Below are 13,859 nucleotides of genomic sequence, written 5' to 3' on the forward strand. Positions count from 1 at the left end.
GACGCTCGTGGAGCGAAGGGAGACGGGGTGGAGACGGGTGGGAACGGAAGACATTTCAGGTGAGGGAATATTCTTAATGAAGTCAAAGAGGTAGGAACATGAGCAGCCGATGAGACCAACCTGAACAAAGCAGAGGTAAGAAAAAAGGTGACGTTCCACAGACAGGACGTATCCAAGGTCACGGGTGAAAATGCGTTCCAAGGAAGGGTATCCTGGTGTTAAGACGCAACATATGGTTTAGAGACTAGAAAATCTAGATGGGAGTGGCAAGGGGGAGGCTAGGAAATTTCTCAGGGCATGACAGATACGAGATGATGTCATTTCCCTTAACAAAGTAAAAGGCAGAACCTCCAAAATTCAGTACCAGAAGTAGAGTTTCACGGTGAAAAGGAGAAGCTGACATATATATATTATGCGCGAGGCAGCGTTTTAAGCTGCTTACGTATGTTAACGGATTTGATTTCCCTAGCGTGCTGAGGGAGCATCATTACTATCGTTATTTCACGGGTGGGGAAACTGAGGCACAGACGTGTCCAGTAACTCACTATGGGTCATAGGGCTGGTGAGCGGCGACAGGGGTCTGGCCATGCGGACTCTCCTTCGACCGCTTGGCTACGCTGCCTCCCAGCTCCGCGGCTGCTGGGACTCGCCGCCTTCCTGTGCCCATCCGCCACCCCCACGCCGATTCCAGGGGACGCCTGCTCTGTCCCCTCGCAGCACCCACACATGCCCAAACTTGTAAAAAGCCTTTAGTAAGTCGTAAAGGAGAATAAAGGGGAAACACAGGAAGAGTGCGCAGAAGACTAATCTGACTAATAAAACGCGAGTCTCTGATGCTTTCACAGAGAGCCTGCCCTGTTCTTTATGACTTCCTCTGAGCAGGACACTCGCCCCCACGGCCGATCTCCCCGCCCGTTCCCTGTGTTAAAACCATCTTTAAAACAGGTGATGTGGAGCCACTACCTAGACATCTCACTTAAAGAACATCTTTGTTAGCGGAACTCCTTCCTCCTTTCCACAGACGTACCTGAGGGCCCCCCTGTTCCTCAGGTGACTGACATCGCACATGAGTCACCCTCCCAGGGAGATTTCCCGACCGGACCCCCATGCCCACGACCTTGGCCCTGAACTATGCCTCCAGTCCTCCAAGCACAAGAGCATCCCTAACAGGCTACACCAAACATTGCGTCCACCTGGGCGGAATCACACACCTGTGAATGGGAGCACGTCCTCATCAGATCACAGGTGTAGGCCGGGGAGGAAGCACTGGGCTCAGACAGGAAACGACTGGACTTGGCAAACTTGACCACCGGGCCTTGCATAAGAGGCCAAGGTGAACTCAGGCGGCGCCTCCGGGGGGCGCCGCGTCACCCTCCCAGCAGCGACGTCAGAAGCCACCTCACAGAAGCGACTACTCCCGCTAGATAACGAGCACCGAATGGACAGCGTCCGGCAGCAAATGGGAGACCGAACGGAGGGGCTGGGGAGCCCAGGGAGCCCCCCGGGAGCTGGGGGGACTCTCTGAGGTGAAGGAGACAGCGGCACCACCGTTCAGGTTCCCGTCACCTCGACAGGGTGGCGGGAACCCTACCTGGGGCGCTGGCCTACCTGCAAGATCACCCCAGTGCGGTCCCAGCGACGCTGCGCGGAGCCTCGGCCTCCAGCACGGCGGCCAGTGGGGTGCGGTGTCGCGGGGCACAGCCCACCGGGCTCCCGGCGCCCCCAGCGCATGCTCGCTGCCCAGCTTCCCGCGACGCGAGCTTAGGGCCTGCGCACAGGGCTCGGCTGGGCGGTACCACTTTGGGTCCAACGAACTAGGGGGAGGCTGTCAAGAGAGGGCTGGGTTGCCGGGGGGAGCTCTCGGGACTGCAGGGGCCTCCTGGGCGGAGGGGCTGGCGAACATCATTGCTTATGTCCCCATCCACCCCCATGTGGTCTCTCTCCAGGTGCTCTGGCCCACCTGCAAGGTCGCCGCAGTGTGCTCACAGACACGTCAGCCAAGCCCATTTGGGCCCAAACAAAAGAAGCAATCAACATCAACAGGGCCTTGCCACACGCACCTGCCTCCCCACGTGGAGTTGCTCCGACTGGGGAGGCCAGTGCCCGGAACACCTTAATCGCCCACTTGGCTCCTAACGGCCCACCAACGTCACCCTGAATGCAGGGTCTACACAGAGCCCGCTTCTACATAAGGCCACTTTTCCAAGACTGGAAGAAGCAGCCATTTTGTGCCATTCATATAAACAAACTTAGAGAGTTAAACAAAATGAAAAGACAGAAGAACATCTCTCAAATCCAGGAACAAGAAAAATCCCCATGCAAGTGGGGGGGGAGACAAAACTGAAAGAAAAGGAAGTAATTTACCTGATAAAAAATTTAAAGAAATAGTCACAAAGATGCTCGCCAAACCCAAGAGTACAATAGAGAAACTTAGGGGTAGCTTCCACAAAGAGTTATAAAATATGACAGAACCTAGCAGATCTGAAGAATCCAGTGACTGAAATGAAAAACACATTGCAAGGACTCAACAGCAGATTAGCTAACACAGAAGCATGGAGCAGAGACCCGGGAGAGAGACTAGTGGAAATCAACCAATCAGAACAGCAGAAAGAAAAAAGAATTTTGAAAACTAAGAATAGTTTAAGAGACCTCTGGGATAACATCGAGCACTCAAACTTTCGCATTATAGGGATCCCGAAAGGAGAAGAAACAGAGAAAAGAATAGAAACTTTATTTAAAGAAGTCATGGCCAAAAACCTTCCTAACCTGGAAAGGAAACAGACATCCAGGTCCAGGAAGCCCAGAGAGCGCCAAACAAGACGAACCCAAGGAGACCCACACTGAGACACATTTTAGTTAAAATGCCAAAAGATAAAAAGAGACAGTCTCCAAGGAAGCAAGAGCAAAGGGCGTTACGTGCGAAGGAAGCCCCGACTTCTCATCAGTCACTGCACAGGCCAGAGGGAGGGGCAGGACGTCTTTTACGTGCCAACAGAAAGAAACCTGCAACCTAGAATAATTTACCCAGCAAGGTGATCCTTCAGAACTGAAGGAGAAATAAAGAGTTTCCCAGACAAGCAAAAGCTACAGGACTTCATCACCATTAAACCAGCTTTACAAGAAATGTTAAAGGGTCTTCTTTAAGTAGAAAAGGAAAGGCCATGACCAAAAATAAGAAAATATGAGAAAGTGAAAAACCTCACGGGTAAAACCAAATATTCAATAAATGCAGCAAATCAGACATTTAGAAAGCTACTACGAAAGCGTAAAAGAAAAAAGTGTCAAACTCAACTCAAACTACAATAAGCAGTTAGGAGATACAGGTCACAAAAAGATCTAAAACATGACATCAATAACATAAAGGGAGGGGAAGTAAAAATGCAGCCCTTATAACGTACGTTCTGATTTAAACGCCTATCAGCTTAAAACAGGCTGCTATAGATAAAGAACGAGATACATAACCTCATAGTGACCACAACCAAAAACCTACAAAACATACATGACAAACAAGAGAAAGGAACCTACATAAAACACTAAACGAAAACAGCAAACCATAAGGGAAGACATCAAGAGAAGAAGAAACAGCGAAGAACTATACAAACAACCAAAAACAATAAGAAAATGACAACAAATACATATTTATCAATAATTACTTTAAATGTAAATGGGTTAAATGCTCCAATAAAAAGACATAGGGCGGATGAACGGATTCAAAAACATGACTCATCTATGCTGCTTACAAGAAATTTACTTCGGATAAGAAGACACATAGAAATTGAAAGCGAAGGTATAGAAAAATGTAAGTAGAAATGAAAAATAGAGCTGGAGTAGCAATACTCATATCAGACAAAATAGACTTTAAAACAAAAAAAAAAGAACATTCCATAATTATAAAGGGGTCAATCCAAGAGGAGGATGTAACAATTGTAAATATCTACGCACCCAACATAGGAGCACCTCAATATGTAAAGCAATTATTAATGTCCACAAAGGGAGAAATCTACAGTAAAACAATAATAGGGGATTTTAATACCCCGGTTATATCGATAAATAAGTCATCCAGACAGAAAATCAGTAATGAAATAATGGCATTAAATGTCACGTTAGAAGAAATCAGCTTGATAGACATTTTTAGAACATTTTATCCAAAATCTGCAGAATACACATTTTTTTCAAGTGAACATAGAATATTCTCCGGGATAGATCACATATTCGACCACAAAATAAGCCTCAATAAATTCAAGAAGATTGAAATCATATCATGCATCTTTTCCAACCGCAGTGACATGAAACTGTAAATCTACTACAGGAAGAAAACTGGATAAAACATTAATGTGTGGAGACCAAACAACATGCTACTAAAAAAACCGATGGATCAAAGAAGAAATCAAAAACTCTGTCGATACAAATGAAAACGAAAACACAACTTTTCAAAATGCATGGGACGCAGCAAAAGCAGTCTAAGAGGGAAGTTCATAGCTATACAGAAGAAACTGAAGAAACAAGAAAAATTCCAAATAAACCAACTATCTCTGCATCTAAAGGAAAGAGAAAGAAAAGAACAAACAAAACCCACTGTAAACAAGAAGGAGATAGGAGCAGAGCGGAAATAAAATAGAAATTTAAAAACAATAGAAAAGATCGATAAAACTAAGAGCTGGTTCTTTGAACAGGTAAATAAAATAGACAAACCTTTAGCCAAACTCAGGAAATAAAATCACAAATGAAAGCGGAGAAAATATAACTGATACCACAGAAATACAAAGAATCACTAAGAATACTATGAACAATTACATGCCGACAAATTTGACAATCCAAAAGAAATGGATAAGTTTCTAGAAGTATATAACCTTCCAAGACTGAACCAGGAAGAAATGCAAACCCGTGCATTTTGTCCTGTGAAAGCCCCTAAGAGCAAAGATTCTTCCCGGTGTCCAAGGGAAGCAGGCTTCATGGGACACCTGGCTCCGATGTTGAGAGAACGTTCCGTCTGGGGAAGCTGCTCCAGTCACAGTCAGCCTTACTGTCCCCGAGCTGAGGGCAGCAGGGTGTAACCGAGACGGCAGCCTGCTGCCTCCTTCTGCTCCTGTCTGTACAAGCTCCCCAGTACCTCGAGAAAGTAAGTCGTGTCGCTCCTGCGTCTCACTTTCCCTCCCTTTAAATAAGATGCCCTCCCTTCCTCCAAAGAAAAAGCATGCCAAGACAGACCGGGCTTTGTCCACAGTAGCTCTGAAGTTGGCAGAAAGTACTACACAGGTGGCCATGCTCCGGCTCTCTTACAGGTGGCTCCTTGAGAACAGGTTCGGGAAGATGAATTATAGTGTGGCCATGCCACCGTCACTCTCCTCGTGGAGAGCATAAGCCTGCTCCGAGTGTCTGCAAGACTGAAGGCAAGCCGAAGCCACACCTGCTGAAGCCGCTGGGCTGCCAGGGGCTGTTAGGGACCCCCGAGGTCTTTGGTGGTCACTGCTTGTGTAAAAGAATGTGACAAACCTCAGGCAAGGCCAAAGGGGACCCACCCTAACCTGAAAACGCCAAGGGCTGTGTGTATGTGTGTGGATGAGAGAGAGAGAGAGAGAGAGAGAGAGAGAGAGAGAGAGAGAGAGAGAGAGAGAGAGAGAGAGAGATAGAGAGAGAGAGGAAGAGAGAGAGAGAAACAGCTGTGTAGACCGGAACCTGGAGATTACTAGTTCAGTTTGGAAAAACTGAGTTTATGTGTCATTGCTTCCGGAAAGCAAATTCCGACAGCCTCACAACAGCTTCCTTGGGGTTTGCGAGGAGCTAAGGATGCAGGTGGAGAAGGGATGATGGGGTGACGAGTGTTTTCTATTCACCCAACAACATGCTAAGTTTCTGTAGCCAAAAGCCCACCTCGTGATCATCCATTTGCATCTGCTCTTCCTGCTCTGCTCACTGCTTCACGTGGCCTCTGCTGAAGGGCCCTGCACACAGAGGCTCCCACGATGCTGATGGCCACACGCCAGCGATTCATGGCTGAAAGATTTCTGGAGCATTCTGCAGAGAAAAGTCAATAAGCCACAGCCACCGAACTCTAAAACATGGGGTTATAACTAAAATATTAGGCAAGCTCAGAACATTTAGATAGTTATAGCCCATGCTATAACTATATTGAAGTCCTTTTATTCCTTTTTTAAAATAGCAGAATAAATGATCACACAAGACTATTTATAGAGATGATTGATGATGATGATGATGATGATGATAGATAGATAGATAGATAGATAGATAGGATAGATAGATAGATAGATGAGAGAGAGAGGGAGGGATGGGGAGAGAGGAGAGAGAGAGGAAAGAGAGAGAGGGGAGAGAGAGAGAGAGAGAGAGAGAGAGAGAGAGAGAGAGAGAGAGAGAGAGAGAGAGAGAATCTCAAATGCAGTCTAGGAGCTGCTTACACACTTAAAAATCAACTCTCATCACTTGTTGAGCACAAACTATGTACCATAGGTTAATTATTATGGCACATAATACCCGGTGTGTGGGACCTAAAGTGTTAGTTTTGGGGTTTTGTTGTTTGTTTGTTTTTAAGACATGGCTTCTTTCTTCCAGAAAGTCACAACAGAGTCAGGGAGACGGGCAGCTCAGCCTGATAGCTTGCATTTCCACAGTCCGAGCTGAGTGAGCGCCCACTCTGTGAGACCTGGGCCAGATGCTGCAGGGCACGAGAGTAAGTGTAGGAGGCCAGGCCCTGCTGTGGAGGGCAGGGCGGAGTGTCCCCCTGTGTGGTTCATCTGAGTTTTAAATGCCTGGTACACCACATCCTTCCAAGTTCTGTTTCTTGCCTGTTAAATGTGGAAGCCAAGGCAATAGATGGCATAACTCTAAAATGAATAGACATACACGGCCATTTTTCCTAATACCAATAGCCGTAATCCTTGATAGGCATCACAAAGTCACAATGAGGGATGAACAGACCACCCAGGGCATCATAAAGTGTGAGGGATAATGTGTGCAGATCCCCTACTTTTCGATGAAAAAATAATTTTTCCTTGGACTCTTTACATTAGGAAATATTGGCAAAAAAAAAAAAAAGAAAAGGAGGGAAGAAGAGAGCAAGGAAAGAGAAAGAAAAAAGAAAAGAAACCGACAAAAAGAAATCTCTCTTTTAATTTAAAAACTGGATCTGTTCTTTTTTAAAAAAAAAAAAACTATTGATTCCCAGCAGAAGTAGAGTCGCCGCATCACCCCTCTGTTTATTCGGGGGCTACGGTTGCTTCGTTCCTTCCCCGCTTAGGAGGTCCCCCGGGTGTCAAACGCATCCCCATCTTCGGTCCCTGAGCTTTTGCCGCGGGATCTGCTTCCGTCCCCTCCGCTGCCTTTCGAGTGCAGGTGTCACAGAATCGGCGTCAGGGTTCAACTTGGAAACCTGGTTGAATTCGGAGGCCACGTGGGAAAGTAATGCCTTTGAAACGCACCCACTTCACAGGTCGAAGCGGGATAAGGAACTAGATTCTTACTCAGCGGGGACTAGGGACAGGTTGGCGAAGCTGTGAGATGAGTGGGGTCCGAGGACCTCGTGTATAATCACATGGCGACTGTGGGAGAGGCGGGGTGACGAGATTTCTGCTGAGCGGGGAGCCAGAGACAAAGCAGGGGCGGGACTGCCCTGTTGGGGTGCAGACCGTGCCCCGGCACTCAGACCTTGAAGAACCACAGCTGGGCCTAAAGAACAATCTGGAAGCGAGCACAGCAGGCTCTTCCGACGGTCCCTATTAACATGCTGGCTCACAAAGCCACGTCGGGGCTTCGGCCTCAGACAGGCGACCGGTCAGCACTTGGCTCTGCCCCGAAGCCTCAGCCGCGCACATCCCTGTCCGCTCCCTGTGTAGACAGCTCCAGCGCTCCGGGAATTAAACGTCCCTGTCATGTGAGGCTGCAGGTAACGGAGAGGCAGAAGCAGGACCGGGGAAGCGGACGGACGCGGGCCCAGGACCCGGATGCCGGGGGAAAGCCCGCCGGCCTTGGCCTCATTCCCGCCAGCCTTGACCTCATTCCCGCCCTTCGGGCCGGGAAAGTTCTCTGAAACACGCAGACGCCGGAGAAAACGCCAGAAGACAGAGCATTCGTGCCTCCCTTCCGAGCCGCCTCGTGGGCCCTCGGCACCGAAGTGCGCAGACCGGAACCGGAACGCGGGACGGCGCCGAAGCCTGGACAGACGGCCGGAGGTCACGCTTGTCTCTGGTGACGGTTCCACTAGCGATCAGAGAGTCCCAGAGCCTAAAAGTCCGTTTCCCGGTTTCCATGGAGACGTTGCTGTCAAACGATTAGGCGTCCTGGTGGCAGACGGCGCGAGAGTCGATGCGCGTTTGGCAGCTGGTAAGTTGTCTCCAGGGTCATTTAAGTCACCAGTCACCTTCGTGCTGAAGTCCCCATTTCACGTCACGTGGCGGCCCTCTGCTTCCGCTTCCGCTTCCGCTTCCGCTTCCGCCCCCTCCGCGCCACTTCGTTCCTGTCGGTATCGAATCTACCCCGTTAGCCGCTTGGGCATCTCACGAGTTCGCTCGGTCGCTCTCTCACGTCACAGACGTTTCAGTTCAAATACCTTTGAAAGTGTAGAACGAAGAGCACCTTCTATTAGTCTCTCCATAGCTCCACGAGTGAAGGCCACGAGTTCCAGTCTTGAGGGGGAGCCACAGCCCTATGTGGTCAGTTAATTTAGCAGAACTGGGGCACCCCAAGAGAAAACATCCGGGGATGGAAGAGGGATTTAAACTCTGCTCCCCCAGCCTACCTCCGAGGCGTCACATGACCGCCTCTCTTCCTCTCTGCCGTTTTATTCACCACCGAAACTGCATTTTACTCTCCTGCACGATCTAATGGGTCATGGGCAGCTGCGGGTTAGAAGCTCCCGAAGGACTTGGAGACACCAGCCCGGAGTAACCCAGAGCCCCCCACGGAAGGGAAGTGGGTGTCACGCAGCATCCCTGCTCTGCCTTTAATCACACCTCAAACCCGCGACACCAACTCTGCGAGTCTTGTCCTCATCCTTGCAAGCATCTTGGGAGCCTGTCCAGACTGCCGGCGGAAGTGCGCCATCCACGGGGCTGGGCGCAGGAGCTCTGCTTGGGCACATCTGGGTCTCGTTAGGTTCCCATTGTCACCACGACTACTTCGACATTCCTGTCCTTGTCATCGCTCCTCGGAATTAACATACACTTTGAATTATTTCCCTTGAAAATAAACAAAAATCATCTTCACATGTTGATTGATTCCTACCACGTGCAAGTTAGTATGGCAGGTTTCTTACGTGGAAAAATACGTCAGTGATGAGAAAAGATGATTTTTAGTTGAAATATAAATAGGCATAAAATGCATAAGATGCATGACAGATACTTGCTATGAAGAAGCATCTGAGGTATTTCTCCACCAATCGCTAGCAAGTAACCTGGCCTCCCCACCCTGAGCTCACAGCACAGATCAGTAATAGATCGTGGCTCCGCCAAGACGCATCGCAGAATCCCTCCTCAACGCAGCCCCTCGGGGGATCTCCATCAATCTAGGACTCATCTGGCCATTCATTTATTCAACAGATACTTATCGAGCACGTACTATGTGCCAGGCACTGTAATCGGCGCTGGGCGGTGGCAGCACACATTTGGCAGCTTCCACGACTGTTTCCCAAGAGACAGGCGGTACATACACTTTGCCTTCTTCCTTATGCCTTCCTCCTTTTAGCTTCCTGGAAAACAGATGCCGTCCTCTTGGACCTCAAGGATAAGGGCCAAATCCTAGAGATGATGATCTGGACGAATCCTGGGTTCCTGAGGACGTCATTAGATGTGGTCACCACGGCAGCTCCAATCTGCGTTCTCATAGACTTTCAAGCATGAAAAAAAACAGCATTTTAAAAAATTTTAGTTCTGTTTACATCATTGTTGCTTTAGGCCTAGATGACTCACAGCAAAACCTGACCCTAGTGATGTAGCCATACGATGGGACATCCTGCAGTGCGGTGGGCTTGGGGAATGGCGTGATCTAGTAGTGCCAGCTACATTCCTCTGAAGTCCTCCATGAGGGAGACAATTTCCGGCTGGAGTGTAGTGGCCTGGACTTTACACCTGCACGTGACAAAAATCTAAAGGGAGTGGGGGGGAAGCCACTCCTAGAAATGTTCTCAAAAGAGAGAAGAAGAACTTACCAGCTAAAAAGAACAGAACACAGTCAAAGGTCTCCGGGAAATATTGTTGATTGAAAAAAGCAATCGACCAAACAAAACACACACATACATACCTATGAAGCAACGTCCCATAACCCTACACAAGTACATACATGCACGTGAACACACAGGGTATGTTCTAGATGGATCTTCAATGCACTGATAATGACAGCGACCTCAGGATGAGTTGAGCTCGGAAGGAGTGGCCGGGGAAACTCAGACTCATCATATTGTTCCATTTTTATAAGGAGAACGTACTCATGTATTACCATGTAATTAAAAATTAATTCCGAGAAGAGATCACAGATTAAAACGGAGTTGTCTCTGAAGACAAACTTGTTCCTCTTCTCAATTTTACTCCCAAGACGACGTTGACCAAGCACCCCCATATGTGTTTCTGCTCAACCAAATCAGAGCTGGAAACCAGACAGGACTAAGCCAAGTCCTTCCGCCTCCCAACAAACCAGGGCGACTGAAGCGACTAATCTGAATAAACACAGGACACAGAGGATTCTTAAGAGTGCTATCTCATTCCACATGGGGTTGTCTTTGTAACTGCTCAGGTTCGGCCGTTGCTAGGCAACCGGGAAGGAAGGATTTTCATTGCAGCAAAAGCTTTACGGCTTCGGAAAGAGGCGTGCGTGACCACTCACCAAGGTGACACAGAACAGAACACCATATGTTTTAAGTACTCACTCCAACATCGTGGAGAGTCGGTCGTGGAGAATTAGGTCTTCCACTGGGATTTGCACCAAGGGATATAGCAGCAGAAATAGCAAGCTGACACTTTTCTGTGCACACCCATCGTTAACTCACATGATACTTTTCACAAATGCCCGTCGTCGACCCAAGCAAACCTGTTGAAGTCACACACAAGGACTGCCTAGAAGCCAAACCTTGTCATTAAATTGAATGAAGTGTTTTATGTGTCGCTTTTTGAAAAATAAAATGCGTGACACATTTGCCAGACCAGAAACTGCAGAAATACTTAAGGTTTTGCTCTTCGGCAATCGAGACTAGTATAGGTCTCGCTTCTGCAGCTTTGGTTTTCCACTGGGGGATTAGGGAACGGAATATTTAAGGTAATTAGGGGTTATTATAAACCGGGTCAACTAACGCTGTCTGGCCAGTTTTTCTGTGATACTCAAGGCAGAGTAGTTATGCCCAAGAAGCTTCCGAAGGTGACTCGGTCTCTGGGGTGACTCAGCGTGTCACTCATCAGCCTTCGAACTGTCAGCATTGCCATTTCTTCTTTCTCCTCTATTACTTAGAATAGAACAAAATAAACCTTTAAACAAGAAGGCGTTTTGTGTTTTCCGTTTTAAGTACCCTTAATCCGTCATTAGTCTGGGTTTTATAAATAAACACCAAGCTTCCCAGTACCCGTGAAATAAAACGTAACACACGCAAACACGCAAACCCATTCTAGCAGGTGGGACACTAGTAATCGTAAAAGGCGACAGTGGAAATTTAAATATTCAGGGTTTGGGTCCAGAGGCTCTTAAGTTCAAAACATAAGAGGGTTGGGTGGGGGGGTGTCCCTTTTGGTTTATCGATGCCAAATCACGACACAAGATGCTACTATGGTCTCTTACGTGCTGTGGCTATTTAACAAATAATATATGAACATAGCCAACCAGAAAACATTCACTAGGTATTTTCAATGCCCGACATACATGGGGAATACGAAAAAGAATGAATCCAGAATCCATGACTTCCTAAGCAAGGTAAAGTCCGTTGGGCAATTCTTACAGACGTTTTCGCTTCACCATCTTGGGCTGTTGTGGTCGCAGCTCATAGTTCTGCCTCCTCTTCCTCAGACAGGTTTCTAACACACAGGTCGCCATGCTTTTTACTGAGTGACCCCGCCTGACCACAGCTGGATGAGCCAGGTCTGAGAACCAGTGGTCTGATGCAAAGCTGAGCCCAGAAGAGGCACATCTACAGAAGGAGGTGTGGCCAGCCCACTGAGTTATTCTACACTGGGAATTTTAACCTGAACCACATAAAGGGTGCATGCAGACCATAAAGGCGCAAAGTTCTAGGAAGAGAAGCAAGGATATAAAATTTTTGACTGGTATAGAAGAAACTCTTCACGCACCTTTTTCTTAAATGGGTCACGATTCTGTGACCCTCAGAGGTTACACATCTAGTGGATTATACTCCATCAGATTCATTAAAATGGGTGATAGTCCAGTCTTATTTTTGTATCAATATTTATAAAATACTAGTAACTAAATCTTTGGCAGCTATCCAGAACTGTGATAAAATATTAGACATTTAAGGTCCAAAATTGAGTTAGGGAATATATGCAAGCCAGAATCTTGAAGACATGAAGGAGATTCACAGCACCACAGAGAAACCAGTAAGCAGGACACCCGTCAACAGGACACTGCCAAGAGAAAGCAATACGCGTGACCTTTACTGGGTGCAAGAAGGTCGCATTTAGCAAAGTTTCAAGAGGCGAGGAGGAGCAGAAGGGATTTCGAGGTGCCCATCAGCTCGCATCCCTCACCCATGTTTTCCTGTGAACGAGTGTCCTCGCTCAAGTTTCCTAGACTTTCATTATTAACTTATTAACTTAAGAAGTTTTTCCCTGTGTCCTGCAACTATTTACTCATTGCTGTCTCAAAAGTCAACTCATTTTTAAAATTCTAAATTTATACTAAGGAATCATACCTCGAAAATAACACAACTGATGTGTTAATTATAAAAAGTCCTATTACACACATTCTGCCTGCCCACTGTTGAAACTACCAGGACGCATCACTCTGACCGATGTTCCAAAAACTGGAACATTTGATGTTCCAAAAATTGGTGGACATAACCGTCTCATCCCTCAGGAAGGAGCTGGGACTAGTTCACCAACTCGAAGGATTAAAGTCTGTCTTGGGCTCACAGAATGCATTTGGTTAAAAGAGATCCCCAACAGTGACCAAGATGGTCAATTTTTCTCTCTCAACAAAGAGAAAAAACTATATTGTTCACCAGCTTCTCATAATGTGCTTCATTTGCTACTTTGCCTAGGCAAACGATCTGTAATGAAACGGCTGGACCTCTCATCACCAAAGTCACCAGAATAAAGAAAAGAAAAAGCTCTCAAATGTTTCTTTAGCAATATTTGAGTTCGCATCAATCAAGTAAAAAAGAAAAATTATTTGCATTTAGCAAAACGTCTAGCAGTAGACTTAGGCATCTACAACTCAAAAAGGGTGGGGAGGAGGAGGGAGAGAGAAGGAAGAAATGGGAAGCAGTAGATATGCTAGACGTTATGACTCCACGAAAACTCAGCAGCGAGTATGTGTGTAGATGGCTACTATTTACATAGGTATTTCCTTCCCATTTGCTATTACATCCCCTAATGATCTTTCAAAAATCTTTTACTTACTTACAAATAAGTAAACACATCTTGGAAACAGAAACATAAGGGTAGTGAAAATTAAAAAAAAAAAAGACAATTTCATTCAATACACTTCACACATCTCATCGGGCTCTGTACACTCACTAGAAATAGCCTATGAATCTGGCTTAGCCGCCCGGCAGCTGATACAGAGGAAACCTGATCCCAGAAGCCTTGGAGGGCCTTACAGTCAGAGACACCTGCATTTGATTGACAGCTCTCACCAGCTCTGGGGCCTTGAGAGCAAGTCATTGACCCTTCTAAGCCTCGGTTTCCTCCCCTTTA

This window comes from Pteropus medius, unplaced genomic scaffold (assembly GCF_902729225.1).
Source record: "Pteropus medius unplaced genomic scaffold, Ma_sr-lr_union100, whole genome shotgun sequence".
Classification (NCBI taxonomy): domain Eukaryota; kingdom Metazoa; phylum Chordata; class Mammalia; order Chiroptera; family Pteropodidae; genus Pteropus; species Pteropus medius.